At 37.3% G+C, this 12,465-nt stretch overlaps 1 long non-coding RNA gene across 1 annotated transcript; it reads left to right on the top strand.

Moving 5' to 3' along the window:
- Window positions 1–1,415: 1,415 nt before the first annotated feature.
- Window positions 1,416–9,211, top strand: LOC137475020 (uncharacterized). Its single transcript, XR_010999638.1, has 4 exons — window positions 1,416–1,499; window positions 1,921–2,038; window positions 7,103–7,195; window positions 8,797–9,211. It is a non-coding gene; the product is annotated as an uncharacterized lncRNA (long non-coding RNA).
- Window positions 9,212–12,465: the final 3,254 nt, after the last annotated feature.

Below are 12,465 nucleotides of genomic sequence, written 5' to 3'. Positions count from 1 at the left end.
ACCATTCCTAAGTCTATTTACTGATATCTTTGAATAAAGACCTCCTAATTCTTTTTCATCCAATCTCCAAAGTAATGCTTGCAAGGAAAGCGTGAAAGGAATGGAAGAAGATGACAAAACAAATTCCTGAAAGGTATTTGAAATAAGCCCATTTATAGTGGAATGCTTCTTTAATTTTAAGGACAATCACCCTTGGTGAAAATTGCAGGTGTTAAGCAATTTCCATTATTTTAGTTATCTAAGGCACTGAGCCAGCAGTCAGTGACACAGATATTTGTCTTTAGATAAGCACACCAGAGTCTGCTGAAGCTGCAGCAAAGCCTGTATGTTTGCAGAGCTGGGACGCAACTGGGTATGTCCTGTTGCATTTGCACAGAGCCCCACAAATACACAAAGTGAGCATAAAAAAGGCATAAATATTAATGGATTTGAAAATAAGCAGTTTGCCCCCAGCCACCTCCAGCTTGTTTGGTCTTATTGTAAGTGGCTATCCGATTTGGGTCTGTAAAGGACAACCATTCTTTTTGGAAAAGGAAAAAAGGACCTCCCAAACTCAATCCTGTTCAGTTCCTGCTCATACTTCATAGGCCAAATTCTCAATTATCTCCTTTCACTCCAGACTCAAGGGAGAGTGATAGCATTGGTCCAGGACTAACTTTCCAAGACAATTTCTATTAAAGCCAAGGGAGAACTTTCCTGTTCTCATCTCTAAACTCTTCAGAAAGTAGAATTAATCGCAGCTACAGCCTGTGTTCTCAGGGAAGACAGTGGGATTGCTAGATATGTGTGGAGAAAAACATGAAATCAGATTGGTGGCAAAATCATATTGTGAATTTGTTAGTTACAATTGTATTTAGGGCCATACCTTTGTCATCAGCATCAGAGAACAAGTAGATTTACCAGTGATTTTGAAGTGAAACAGCATTATCTGGTCTTGACAAAAGTGTCCAGTCTTTTGAAATATATTGAAAAAATTAATTTATCACACTATATATGTTTTTGAAAGTTACATAACCAAATCATTGTTGACCGAGCAGCTAATACCTGAATAAATGAAAATGTGACTGATTGTTGGTGTTTGTTTGTCAGGAAGTGGTAAAATTATATGGCTAGAAAAAAAATCTTTTGAATTCTCAGATTCCTTCAGCCTGTGTCATCCTTGAAACTTTCAGTCAGCCCACAGAGAGGGTCAGATGCAATTCAGACTGCACCTTGGGAAAAAAATATGTGAAACTTCTGCAAGACCATTCAATTTCTGATTGCATTTCTTTTTGTTGTGGTGTTTCTCTTCTTTTCTCCTCCTACTGAATGGAAAGAAGTAGAATGAGTCCAGTTCCATTTCTTACATTTTGGACTTTTCAGTTGTTCCTTGCCATTGCTGCCGACAGAACCAGGAGATCTTTCTCATATTTTCAGACTGTCAGTGCTCTAAAGGAGAGGACTTCTACACTGTAACCTTGGAAAAATGAACTTTCAACTTGTTGACTCAAACTCACATAGTAGTAAAAAGAACAGAATTTTCAATTCATTGGCTATGCAAAGACTCAACATCTATAAAAGTAGTTCAAGACAAGACAAACTGAAAATGCTCTGCTTAATTTTTTAACAAAAAGAAAAATCAATTAAAGGGGAAAAAAGCATTATAGTTAAACTAAAATTCAACATCTCCTTTTCTTTCGAGAGAATGCAAACTTTTCATCTATTTAAAATTACTAGACTTTCACAATGAAAATGCTTCTTAGAAAAAAACAGGCTTAAAATAGGTAATTTTCTACTTTAAAGAAACCCAAAGTTGTTATAAGAAACCATTCAGCTTGCTATTAAATATAAAAATACTGCTTTTCTGTGCTAAGCTGTTGAGGTTAGCAAAATTACTTTCCTCAAGGTTAAAAAGAACCTCCCTAACTCTCTTTTGAAAAGTATAGTGACAAAGAACAGCATGGGAGGGGATTATTTTTGCTGCACTTGCAGGAGATTATCACCAGGGATGGTTCTTCACTCAGTGCCACTTGAGGCAATTGTGTGCAACAAAGGAAAGGTAAATATACCTGCTCAATCTGCTTCCTATTTAGATATCCTTGAAAATGCCTTATTTTCACTTCCATTCGCCTCAAATACCCAAAGCAGGCCATCTCACTCATTTTTTGAGGCCAGTTCCCTGAAGGATAGGCTTGCTGCTCACAGGAACTGCTGGCTACAACAGGATCAGCTCCCAGGTCTTTCACTACACCCGCTCTGCCTTCTCAGATAAGAGCTGCTTTTTTCCTTTCTCCAGGTGCCTTTACTTCTGTGAGCAACCAGTTTATTTCCTGGTCTGTAAAACTGCATTATTCTTATCAGTATTTTCCTCTGTGAACATCAGCAGGGAAATTATTGCATGCTAGGAACTTAATTATTCATTAGCTTATGGCCAGTTTCTTCATACAACTTCTTCTGTTATGATTTCAGCTGATATAATAATAGCAAGACAACAAAACCGTGCCTAGAACAACTCCCCTACTAAAAAAAGAGGTGAAAACAGATGCTTGGGTTGGGTGTCTGAAGTTTTTCTTCTATTTTATGAAAGCCCTGGGTAGACTTGTATTTAATTTCAAATAACTTCCCTTGCTTTGAATTGCACACCGTCTGCAATTTGATGCCAGAAAACCCTTCCAGAAGGGTTCATCATTTGTCCATAGGAGGAAATTATTTTTCTCTGGTGGATCTCTGAAGCTTAGAAATATATTCCCAGAACAGACCAAGCAGCGTAAATGCAGCATGAATTTTTTAATGTACTCACTGTAAACCAGCAAATGAGATGCTGCCAACTATGCTGAGCACTCTGGTTTTCTTCAAATCACATGTGAATATGAGCTTTCTCAGCTGTTTTTTTGTTTGTTTGTTTTTTTAACAGAATCACATATGTATGTAATTCCCAATATGTTCAGTTTTTAGATCTCATGGAGTATTCACTGGTGATAGTTTATCTGACAGATTGGATCAGTTGTATTGAGAGCTCCTTTTACATATCTGTGTTTATGCAAGTTCCTTCTTGAAAGAATAAAATAAAAATAAAAATAATAAAAATAAGTGCAGTGGCAGTTCTTTTTAGCATTCCCTCTCTTCTGTGAACAAGGCACTGTCTCTGAGAAAGGAAGGTGGTCAAATAATGCTAATATCTATACCAGTTTTCTTTCCAGCTGCAGGATTATGAGACACTTTCAGCAATTAGACAAAATGCATCTTCTGATACATAAAATATTTTATTCTCTAATAGCCTTCCAATATATAAAAGGCTATTAGAGAGAAGACAGATATCTCTTGTTCACTGTGTACGAGACAAGAAAAAATTCACCTGAATTTGCCACAAATAGTAATCAGATTAGGTACTGGGAAAATACCCAAAGTAAATAAGGTCTGCAAGAGGTGAAGTAGAAATGTTGAATCTCTTAGAGTGTATAAAACACCTTAAGACAAATTTGTCAGCTGTGCCTCAGATATACTTGATGCTTTTTTCAGAGCAAAGGAAGGGACTTTATGGTATTCTCGAGTTCTTTCCAGAAACACAGTGCCTGCATGGATGGTTATCTACAATAATTTATGCTAACCACTATCATATCCCCGGCTTCTGCTTGTTACATTAAAAAAAAATCTGGTTTAATTGCAACATTAATCATCCCTTATTGGTGATTCAAATTCAGAAAGTGCCATTTCCTGGTTTGAGGCACATCACGCTTTGGGGGCTCGATTTTAGCCAGTGATCCTGTGCTCCTCAGAGAGATCTGAGCTTCCAAAGCCTCTTGGGCTTCTCTGGTAGCCCAGCCTGATCAGGACTTCTAAAAATTGAGGTTTAAGTGTTACATTAAGGGAACACCTTCCACTGGAGACCCATTAAGAACCCAGCTGATGAGTCTGCTGCTCTCTGGCTCTCACCTGAACCCCAGTGAAAGGGAGTCATACCATCTTTTCACCTGACATTGCGAGGCAGGTGAAACTATGTGGCACTTGAAATCTGTTTTGACATTTGGCATGTATTTTCTATGTAAATCAAACTTAACTGTGTGCTCCAAAAGACATTAACGTGTATGGAAAGGGAAAAGAAAAACTGGACAGACTGCTCAGCTACATATTAAATGTTATTGTCATCTGTTCAAATGTGTAAAATGACCTGTACTGATTATCCAAGAGCATTGTATTCCTGGGACTATAAAAATATAGAGTTAAATGGAAGAGATAAGTCACTAGTCTTTTTGAACTAGCTGTTTCATAATTCAAAGTATGATTCACTTAGGAGAAATATGTTCCTTAATAATTTCAACTCATGTAATGACCCTCCTTTCTCATCTTGTTAATCGTCCAATCTTCTTTCAAGTAAAAAACAATAGAAGAAATGCATAAAATGAGTCCATAATGCAGTCCTCAGGCAAGAAAGTCTCAAAACACCAAAGAAATCAAAATGCTTGTTGCCATCTGTGGCAATTCTGCCATTTGCAGCCAGTTTGGTCATTCAAATCCTTATCTGTCAGCAGTATAATGACATGCTGATTAAGCAATAGGGATATTAAAGTTCAACAGTTTTATTTGAATATGATCTGCATGAAGGATCTTATGCTCCCTCTGATTCCTAAAATCTGGCTTATCAGATGATAAGATTAGTGAAACACTAATCATCCTTGTACAAAAGTGGATGCCTGTTTGTAATACAGCATCTGTTTCTTCTCCTTCCCAGTAATTCCAGGGATGTGATGTAGGCTGTCTCTGCCAAACATTTTTCCAAGGAGTCATTACTCTTCAGCAAAAACCATACCACAGCAAAAATGCTCTCTGCTGGAAGTCAGTCCAGAACCTAATTCCCACCTCATCTTATAAATGACCCTAATTATGAAGAGATGTATTAGTTGAATTCCCAGCCAAACAATTTCATTTAGAAGAAAGAGAAGAAGAAAATAAAAATAGGATAAGAAAGAGTAGGGAAGGGTCTTGCTGCCCTGACAGTTATGAGGAATAGCTACAGAATGCTCATCTAAAATCACAAAAATCCAAAGGATTTTTTTTTTAATCCTTCCAATCCCAGGTTTGGGGATCTCTAAAGTCTGATTGTACATTCTGGCGTAGATTGTCCAAGTGCTATGCATGATGGGGAAATGCATGTTTGTAACAGCATATGAGTGGTCTAAAATGTGAAAAGATATTTTGTGAGAAAATCTCAGTTTCCCTCATGAAAATTGAATTTAAATTTCCATCACTTATTAAAAAAATTTCATCCAACACGCCTTTTATTTTTTTTTTCTACACATAACTTTGGTATATCAAAGAGTAGCAGCAAGACACAGAAAATGCCTCAGCATATGGCCATTTTCTATAAAACTTTGTATTTCTATAAAACTGTGCCATATTCTAAGTTTATCATCATTGTTATTATGAGATGGTCTATATTACTTTCTGGATTCTTGGCTTTCCAATGTCTTTGCTTTGGCTCTAGTTTTTTCCTTAAATAAGTAAATCCTGTGGAATTTAAAACCTGGTATCTTACTATCAGTCAAATTCTGGTTTTTTTTTGTTTTTTTTTTTAATTTTTAAAATTCTTTTCAATCCTCTTTACATACTTTTAATTTTTTTTCTCCATACATGGCATTGGTTAGCCTTTAATAAGAACATGCTTGCTATAAAACTGAAATATATGTACCAGCAGCAAATACCGAATGGGATAGGCAGGGGGGTGACCTGACTTGTGCCTCCGTATAAGCAAGATGTTTTCTTTTCTTGCTGTCTAGGGTGAGAGACAGAAGTGTTGTTGCCAGCAGAAAAAATGTTCCCAAAAATGAGCAGCGTGTGTGTAGCTGGGTCTGCATTACTTACAGCTCTCGCTGCTGCTTGGGAGACTTCTCCTGCTTGTGAAAATTAGAAGTCAGCTGAGCTGAAAGACTGGAAAGAAAAAGATGTTCCAGGCAGTGATTTTGTCATGCTGTTGGAAGTATGTTAGTGGAAGGAAAGCTTATAATTTCCACGTTCCAAACCAGTGCCTATGAGAATTCCTTCTCCATGGCAATTCAGTGTCTGGCTTGCTATCACATCCCTATGATCACAAATATTGAAGTTAATGCAACGTCTTTTCCCTAGTTTATGCCCCCCACACCTATAAACAGTTTTTCTATTATTGTCTTTTTGTTGATTTATACATGAGAAGCTCTATTTTTAGACACCATAGCTGCTTGACTGACAAAGATTTTGAAGATAGCAGTGGCAGATCCATCCAGTGTCAGAATTATCACATATCCTACAGACTCCTAAACAGAAATAAAATTATCTGATCAAAAACCAAGGTGAGAACAGTCCTGATGTGCTTCAGAGATTTCAGAAATACTTTAGTGATTTTGTTTTTTAATTCAGCCAGCTAAAAGAGGCTGGCTGAGCTGAGGACAGACTGTGGTAAGGAAGAGGATAAACTTTTTGGCAGGGATACTACTGCTGCTGTAATTGAACAGAGATATGAGTGACTAAGACTCAGCCAAATGACAGAAATATTTGTGATATTTCCTTCAAAATGTCTTTTCATAAATTTAGTTTAAAAAAACCCAGCAAATAAGTTGATAAATTACAGAAAATATTTGCCAGGAATTTTTTTTTTTGTTTTGTTTTTTTTATCAACTCTGTGTCTAAGTTAAAATGAATATCAGAACCAAAACCCTTGTTTCTTCTCTCTGCTATAAAAAAAAAATAAGATAATATTTTTGTTTTCCTTCTTAAAATACCATATGCCTATTTTTCTTTAAAACAAGATTTTGCAATTTAAAGGCCAAAAGAGCCTGGTGGAGGAGAAAGTTTGTGAAATTCGTGTTTTATGCCATCAGATCAAAAAAAGCATATGGTCTTTTTGCCAGACCCAATTTTGTTGTGTTGTTTTGCGTTTTATTTTAGGTTGCAGTATAATCCAAAAAGTCCGGCTCAGATGTCAGGCAATGGTATTCTCTGTTCAATGTGAATTACTCATGGTGCACTGACTGGTAGGGAGGAATTTGAACAGCAATTAAAAGTACCCATATTACCAGTAATTTATTCTCATATTAGCAATAATATATTCTCATATTATCAATAATATATTTTCCACCTCTTTTTTAACAAGGACTGGCAGAGCCACAGCTGTCTGTACACCTGAAGAATCTCTGTGTAGGTGCCAAAAACTATGACAGACTCGCAAAGTTTGAGAGAAGATGTGGTGGGTATTTAATACTGCTTCATGGATATGTATTTCCCCCCAAAGACATTTCAAGCCATCAATATCCTTCTAAAAATAGACAAGGCTGTGAGCAATGCAGCAATGCCTTCACAGCTGGTGAAGAGAATGGGTACCCACAGGCAAGTGAACCCCTTAAGGTACTGACATATCTCACTTCTGAACTGGAGCAAGGAGACACCTCCTTCACCCCAAATTTTGACCCATAGGCAAAAAAATGTGCTCTTTTTATAATCAGAAGTGGTACTTCAAAGAATTGCAGGTAAAGCCTTAGCTCCTGAAAGAAATAGCTAAGATGATCAAATTAATCAAAAGTGTGGAAAAAACCAAAGTCTAATTTGGGCTGAAAATGATGTTGCTTTTGGCAGTTGGGATAAATCAGGATGACACAGAAAGCACTTGAAATAGAGCAGGCAATGCTTCTTCAACTTCAGAATGGTTAAACTCCATTTTAAAACAGAAAATATGAGGCTTAGCAGGATCAACTCCTGCAGAAATGGATATATAAGATGTATAATTGCTGAAGTAGGGGTATTAATCTTTCTAATCTGTAACAAATGTTTTGTAAACCTGTCAAAAACCTTGTGGGAAAGTCATACTGCAATTGGTGTGCAAATTGGGTGTGATCTATTTGACTTCCTAGGATACAGAGGACAAACAGGCTTTTTCTGTCTACTCTTTTCCCTGTGCTATTCTCAGTGGTCAGATTCAACCCTTTGTTAACTTCCAAGATCTTCTTAGATGTGTCACTATCAAATCATGCAATCCTTTTGCCCCAAACTGAAACCTATGTTTGTATAAGGCAAAGGTAAGTAAACTAGCAGGCAAGGCTGAGGAGGAAACCAAATCAAAATAATGAGGGAAGACAACAGTGTGGTTATGCACAATAAAAGGCAGTAGTGAAGAGAAAACAGGTATTGATACCACCTACCAGTTGAAATAGTCTTTAGAAAACTTAATTTTCATACTCATGGCATATGCAGGTTTGTGAATGCATGGGTGATAGATCTGAGGAAAATATAATTTCTCAGTTCCCAGTGGACAGATGTGATTAAAGGATTGGTAGCTTAAATTTGTCCAAAATATTTCCAGATCATCCTGATCTTGTCCAGCCCTACTTCAAGCACATCCATGAGTCCAATTTAGTCTTAGCATAGCTTTGAAATAAACTGTATGGAAACACAGTGACATCATATTATATTATTGGCAGCTTTTTAAAAATCAATCATTAAACTATGTCATTGTCAGGCTGTGGGAAAAGTGTATGTAAGAGTGTAATACTAGCACCACAGATTTATGGCTGCATTTGTTTTACTTTTAAAGTACAGTTTCTTTTACCACTTGAAGCATTTTTAATTACTGCTCTTCAGTCCCACCATATGATGTGCTCTCAGAAATCTTGATCATGAAAACAAGTAAAATTATTCCCCTTCACTTCTTCCTTCAATATTTGGATAGAAAATATTCCTCAGAGTTTCATATCCATACATGATTTTTCCTTTGTGACAGACAGGCTGTTAAACTATTTAACAACATGCTTATAAAACTGTGATTTAACGGTAATGTGTTTTCCTTATTTCCAGGAGGACACTTGTCTTGGTTATGGAAGATTAAATAGCAAACCATATGTGCTGGGAATGGATCATAGCCCTTGAATCTTTCATGTGGCTGATGGGATGTATATCACATCTTAAAGGAGGGATGAACAGGCATATTGCACCAATGCAAAGGGTTTCATTATGTGCTTGGCTTTTAGAGATGGCTCAATAATATTTTATAAAGGGTGCTTTAGCAAGAAAAGCAATTGGTGGTAGCTTTAATTGGTTTAGAAGTGTAAATATTTGATAGACCATCTGTTGGTGACACTGCAGCAGAGCAAGAATGGCTTCATTTTGACTCTCTGGATTCTTGAAGAGTAGAAACACTCATTTCAGATACTGAGAGCCAGGAGAAGATGGAACTTCAATCTGAATCTGTCATACTTCAAATTCTAACTAAATTTGCAAGGCAGGAGAGTTTTCTCAACAAATGTGGTGCAATTACTCAAAATGGGCACTGATTTTCAGAGATTATTTTTTCTTTTGGCTCAAGTCTAGTGTGTATGACTTCATTGGGAGCTACAGCTGTGAGTATGATGTTAGGACAAGTCACACTAGTAAACCAAGAATATTTGATTTAAAAAAGAAAAAAAGAAATAAAAAGGAAAATCAGGTGACCTGAAAAAAATCAGAAGTGACAATAAGGCTATCAGCACATTTATTTCTATTTTGGACTCACCAGAACAACATCTCTATGGGAAAGTTTTTGTAGAAGTCAAATCTTCAAAGCCCATGTGGGAAGGGACATTACTATTTTCATCACCATTGAAAAAGTCTGATTTAAAGTGCCTCAAGGAGTCTGGTGACTTACTGCCTTATATTTGAACTCTCCATTCTTGCTTTCCAACCTCAGCAAAATTCCAGGCTATCACCTTCAGCTCAGCTTCGGTTTAGTTTGCACCCACTTTGCTGGCTTCATTCACTCTTAAATTTCACTCCTCATGCCCCTTCTTTACCTAAGCAGTCATTTAACTTAGCTTAGCTGTGAATCAGAGACAATGTGTAATCTATTTTTTGCTGGTGTGTGCAGTTGAATTTACATGAATCTCAGTGTACTCTAATACCCTCTGGGTATGGAAAGCTGGAAATTGCACTGAGCCCATACAATTGAACCACCAGTGGTAACCAGTACTAAAGAAACAAAGTAAGATTATTTTAAACAGCATTGCCTTGGAACTGGAAGACTAAAATCCACAGTTTATGGCTGATTAAAACAAGTTAATGGTACTCAGCAATAAGCCCTTCTTAGTCCTTCTCCTCCCCTCCACGGTTTAAAATGTTTTTTAAATGCTTATTTGAGGTTGTATCCAGACACTATGTCTTGTGCTTGAGAAGGAGAGAAATGACTTGTAGAAAGTGCTGGAGAAGGCAAATGTGTGCCTTAGCAACGCCCGGTAAGAAAGCAAGTGGGCTGCTTCTCACCTTTGTTTCCAGTGCTGGTTTACTTCCTCATGGCTGAGTACAGACTGATTTTCTCTTCATTCCTGCTTAAATCTCCTCCAGGGACAAGAGAAAATGTGCTGGACTGGCAGGTATAAAACCTCAATCAGCTACTGTCTTGAATATGATTTCTGCAATCCATTTCTTAAAGGATTCCATGTGTTTTAATCTTGGTAGTCAATTTGCACGTTCACTTCTCCTTAGCATAAACACTTCCCCAGGGATTTCATATCTAGAGACAATTTAAATCTGGTTCCTTTGTCCTTAGGAATAGAAAGATCAGCATAAAATGTCCAGAGATTCTAAATATTTGTTTATCATATTATGAATTCACTGAGTGGGCAGAACTCAGATTTCCCCTCTAGAATTAAAAGAGGAGAGAATATCCCTTTCATGAGAAGCAGGCTTTGAAAGTTCACACACAAGACTATTGATGAATGATTTGAAGCAATGAGATTAAACAGCCCAGGCTTCTACCTATCCCTCTTTCCTTTCAGCTGCCTAGTTCACAGAATCTGAAAGATGAAACCTGTTTCATCTTTCTCTTTTCCTTTTCCTTTTTACTTTTTCTCTCTTTCTCTTTTCACTTTGTTTTGTTCTTTTTCTCCTTTTCTTTTCTTTCCTTGTTCAGAAAAACAAAACCAGTCAAGCATTAGGAACAATTGTTCTCAAGTGCTCTCCACTGAGAAAGACTCAAATGTACTGAGCTCACCACCTGACCACTTGTAGATTAGGAGGACTACTATCATTAGCAGAGGTGCACAGACACAGTATGAGGGTGTATTTACCCTTTGTTCCTCAGCTAAAAGAACATTTCATTTAACTCTTTAGAAACTGAGAAAGAGGTGAGCTACAATTTGTGAACTGTATCAAAATGATTTCTCATTTTTCTGTCTTACATGGATAATTTAGCAGCCGATTATGTCATGATTATGTTTGAACTAGACTTTTGGAGAGATAATTCCTTTTCTTTTCCTACAATGTGGATATTTTCCTAGTTGCACCGTGAGCACATACATGCTATTTTTGGAGGTTCATGTTTATGGTTTTTTATTAAAAGAATTCAAAGATGAGAGATGTCTCTCACTGCAATTTTGGCTTTTGTGCCCTTGATTTCTGGTCCTAACATGACAGCTGTGTCAATTCCAAACTAATTTATCCTGGATGAGAGCCTGATGCTTATAGGTGGGTGCTTCCTTTTCTCCTTCTTTGCCCCCCAAGCATGAGCCAAATTTGAAGCTGACTCAATTTGCATTATTGTGACAAGTGCCAAAGATATTGCTACGCTTCTAAACCCATGAAAACAACAAGGTTTTTTCTGTTTTTCCAGAATACCAGGAGAATTTGTCCTTCAACTGGTTTGACATCAGCTCTATTTGAAAAGACTGAGCAGCACAGGGAGAGAACATCTTCATACAGCATTCTTGCCCATTTTGGAACAGGTGAAGCCCAAAGCCCAGGTTCTCCATGTGTTAAGGCATGAGATCTGACAAGTAAGCTTTTAATGAAAGGGAAAGGTGAGTAACAAGGGAGCAGAGGGATCAGGAGTTTGGTTCAGTAAGGTTTAAGGTCCTAAGGTTTAAGATAGTTACAAGATTCTTTGTTCCTTGAAAAACATGCTGGACCAGACAACCACTCTCCTTGGGGCCCTGTAAGTTTGTGCACTTTTTGCAAGGTTGCTGCCTGCAGGTGAAAAAGATCAGGTTACCTCAGACTGTTGTCCAACTCTAAGTGAATATTACCTCTCAGCTCGAGTTATTTATTGAAAATGGCAGTTTGTGTGACCCAAGAAATGAGGATTTAGGACTTAATTTCCTTACAGGCACCATTTTGAAAATCCTGTTTCATTTTGTAAAGAAAGTCAACAGGGATTGGATTTCTGGCTCTCAGTTACACTTGAAAATAGGCTTTTGCTTCATAAACAACATAAGTAGTTGAGTTGATTCAATGCTCCTGGTTCTCTGAACCTCATATTATTTTTAAAATTTTCTCTCAGGTGAAGACCTGTGCCTGTGTTTTAGAGCCACTCTTCCAGCACCACAGGATCAACACCCTGAAACAATGTGGGACTTCCTGGCGTCTCTGGAGGCGTGAGAAGCTCTCCGGTGGGATGAAGTCAGACAGTCATAAATAGATGCTGAGTGCTGTAATGTGACAGATCAGCTCAAACTTCTGTCACTTTGAATGATATTGCAGACCTGAAGGCTTCCAACT

Source organism: Anomalospiza imberbis, chromosome 5 (genome assembly GCF_031753505.1).
Source record: "Anomalospiza imberbis isolate Cuckoo-Finch-1a 21T00152 chromosome 5, ASM3175350v1, whole genome shotgun sequence".
NCBI lineage: Eukaryota > Metazoa > Chordata > Aves > Passeriformes > Viduidae > Anomalospiza > Anomalospiza imberbis.
The sequence above is the reverse complement of the archived record's forward strand: the minus strand, read 5'-3'. Positions and strand labels throughout refer to the sequence as shown.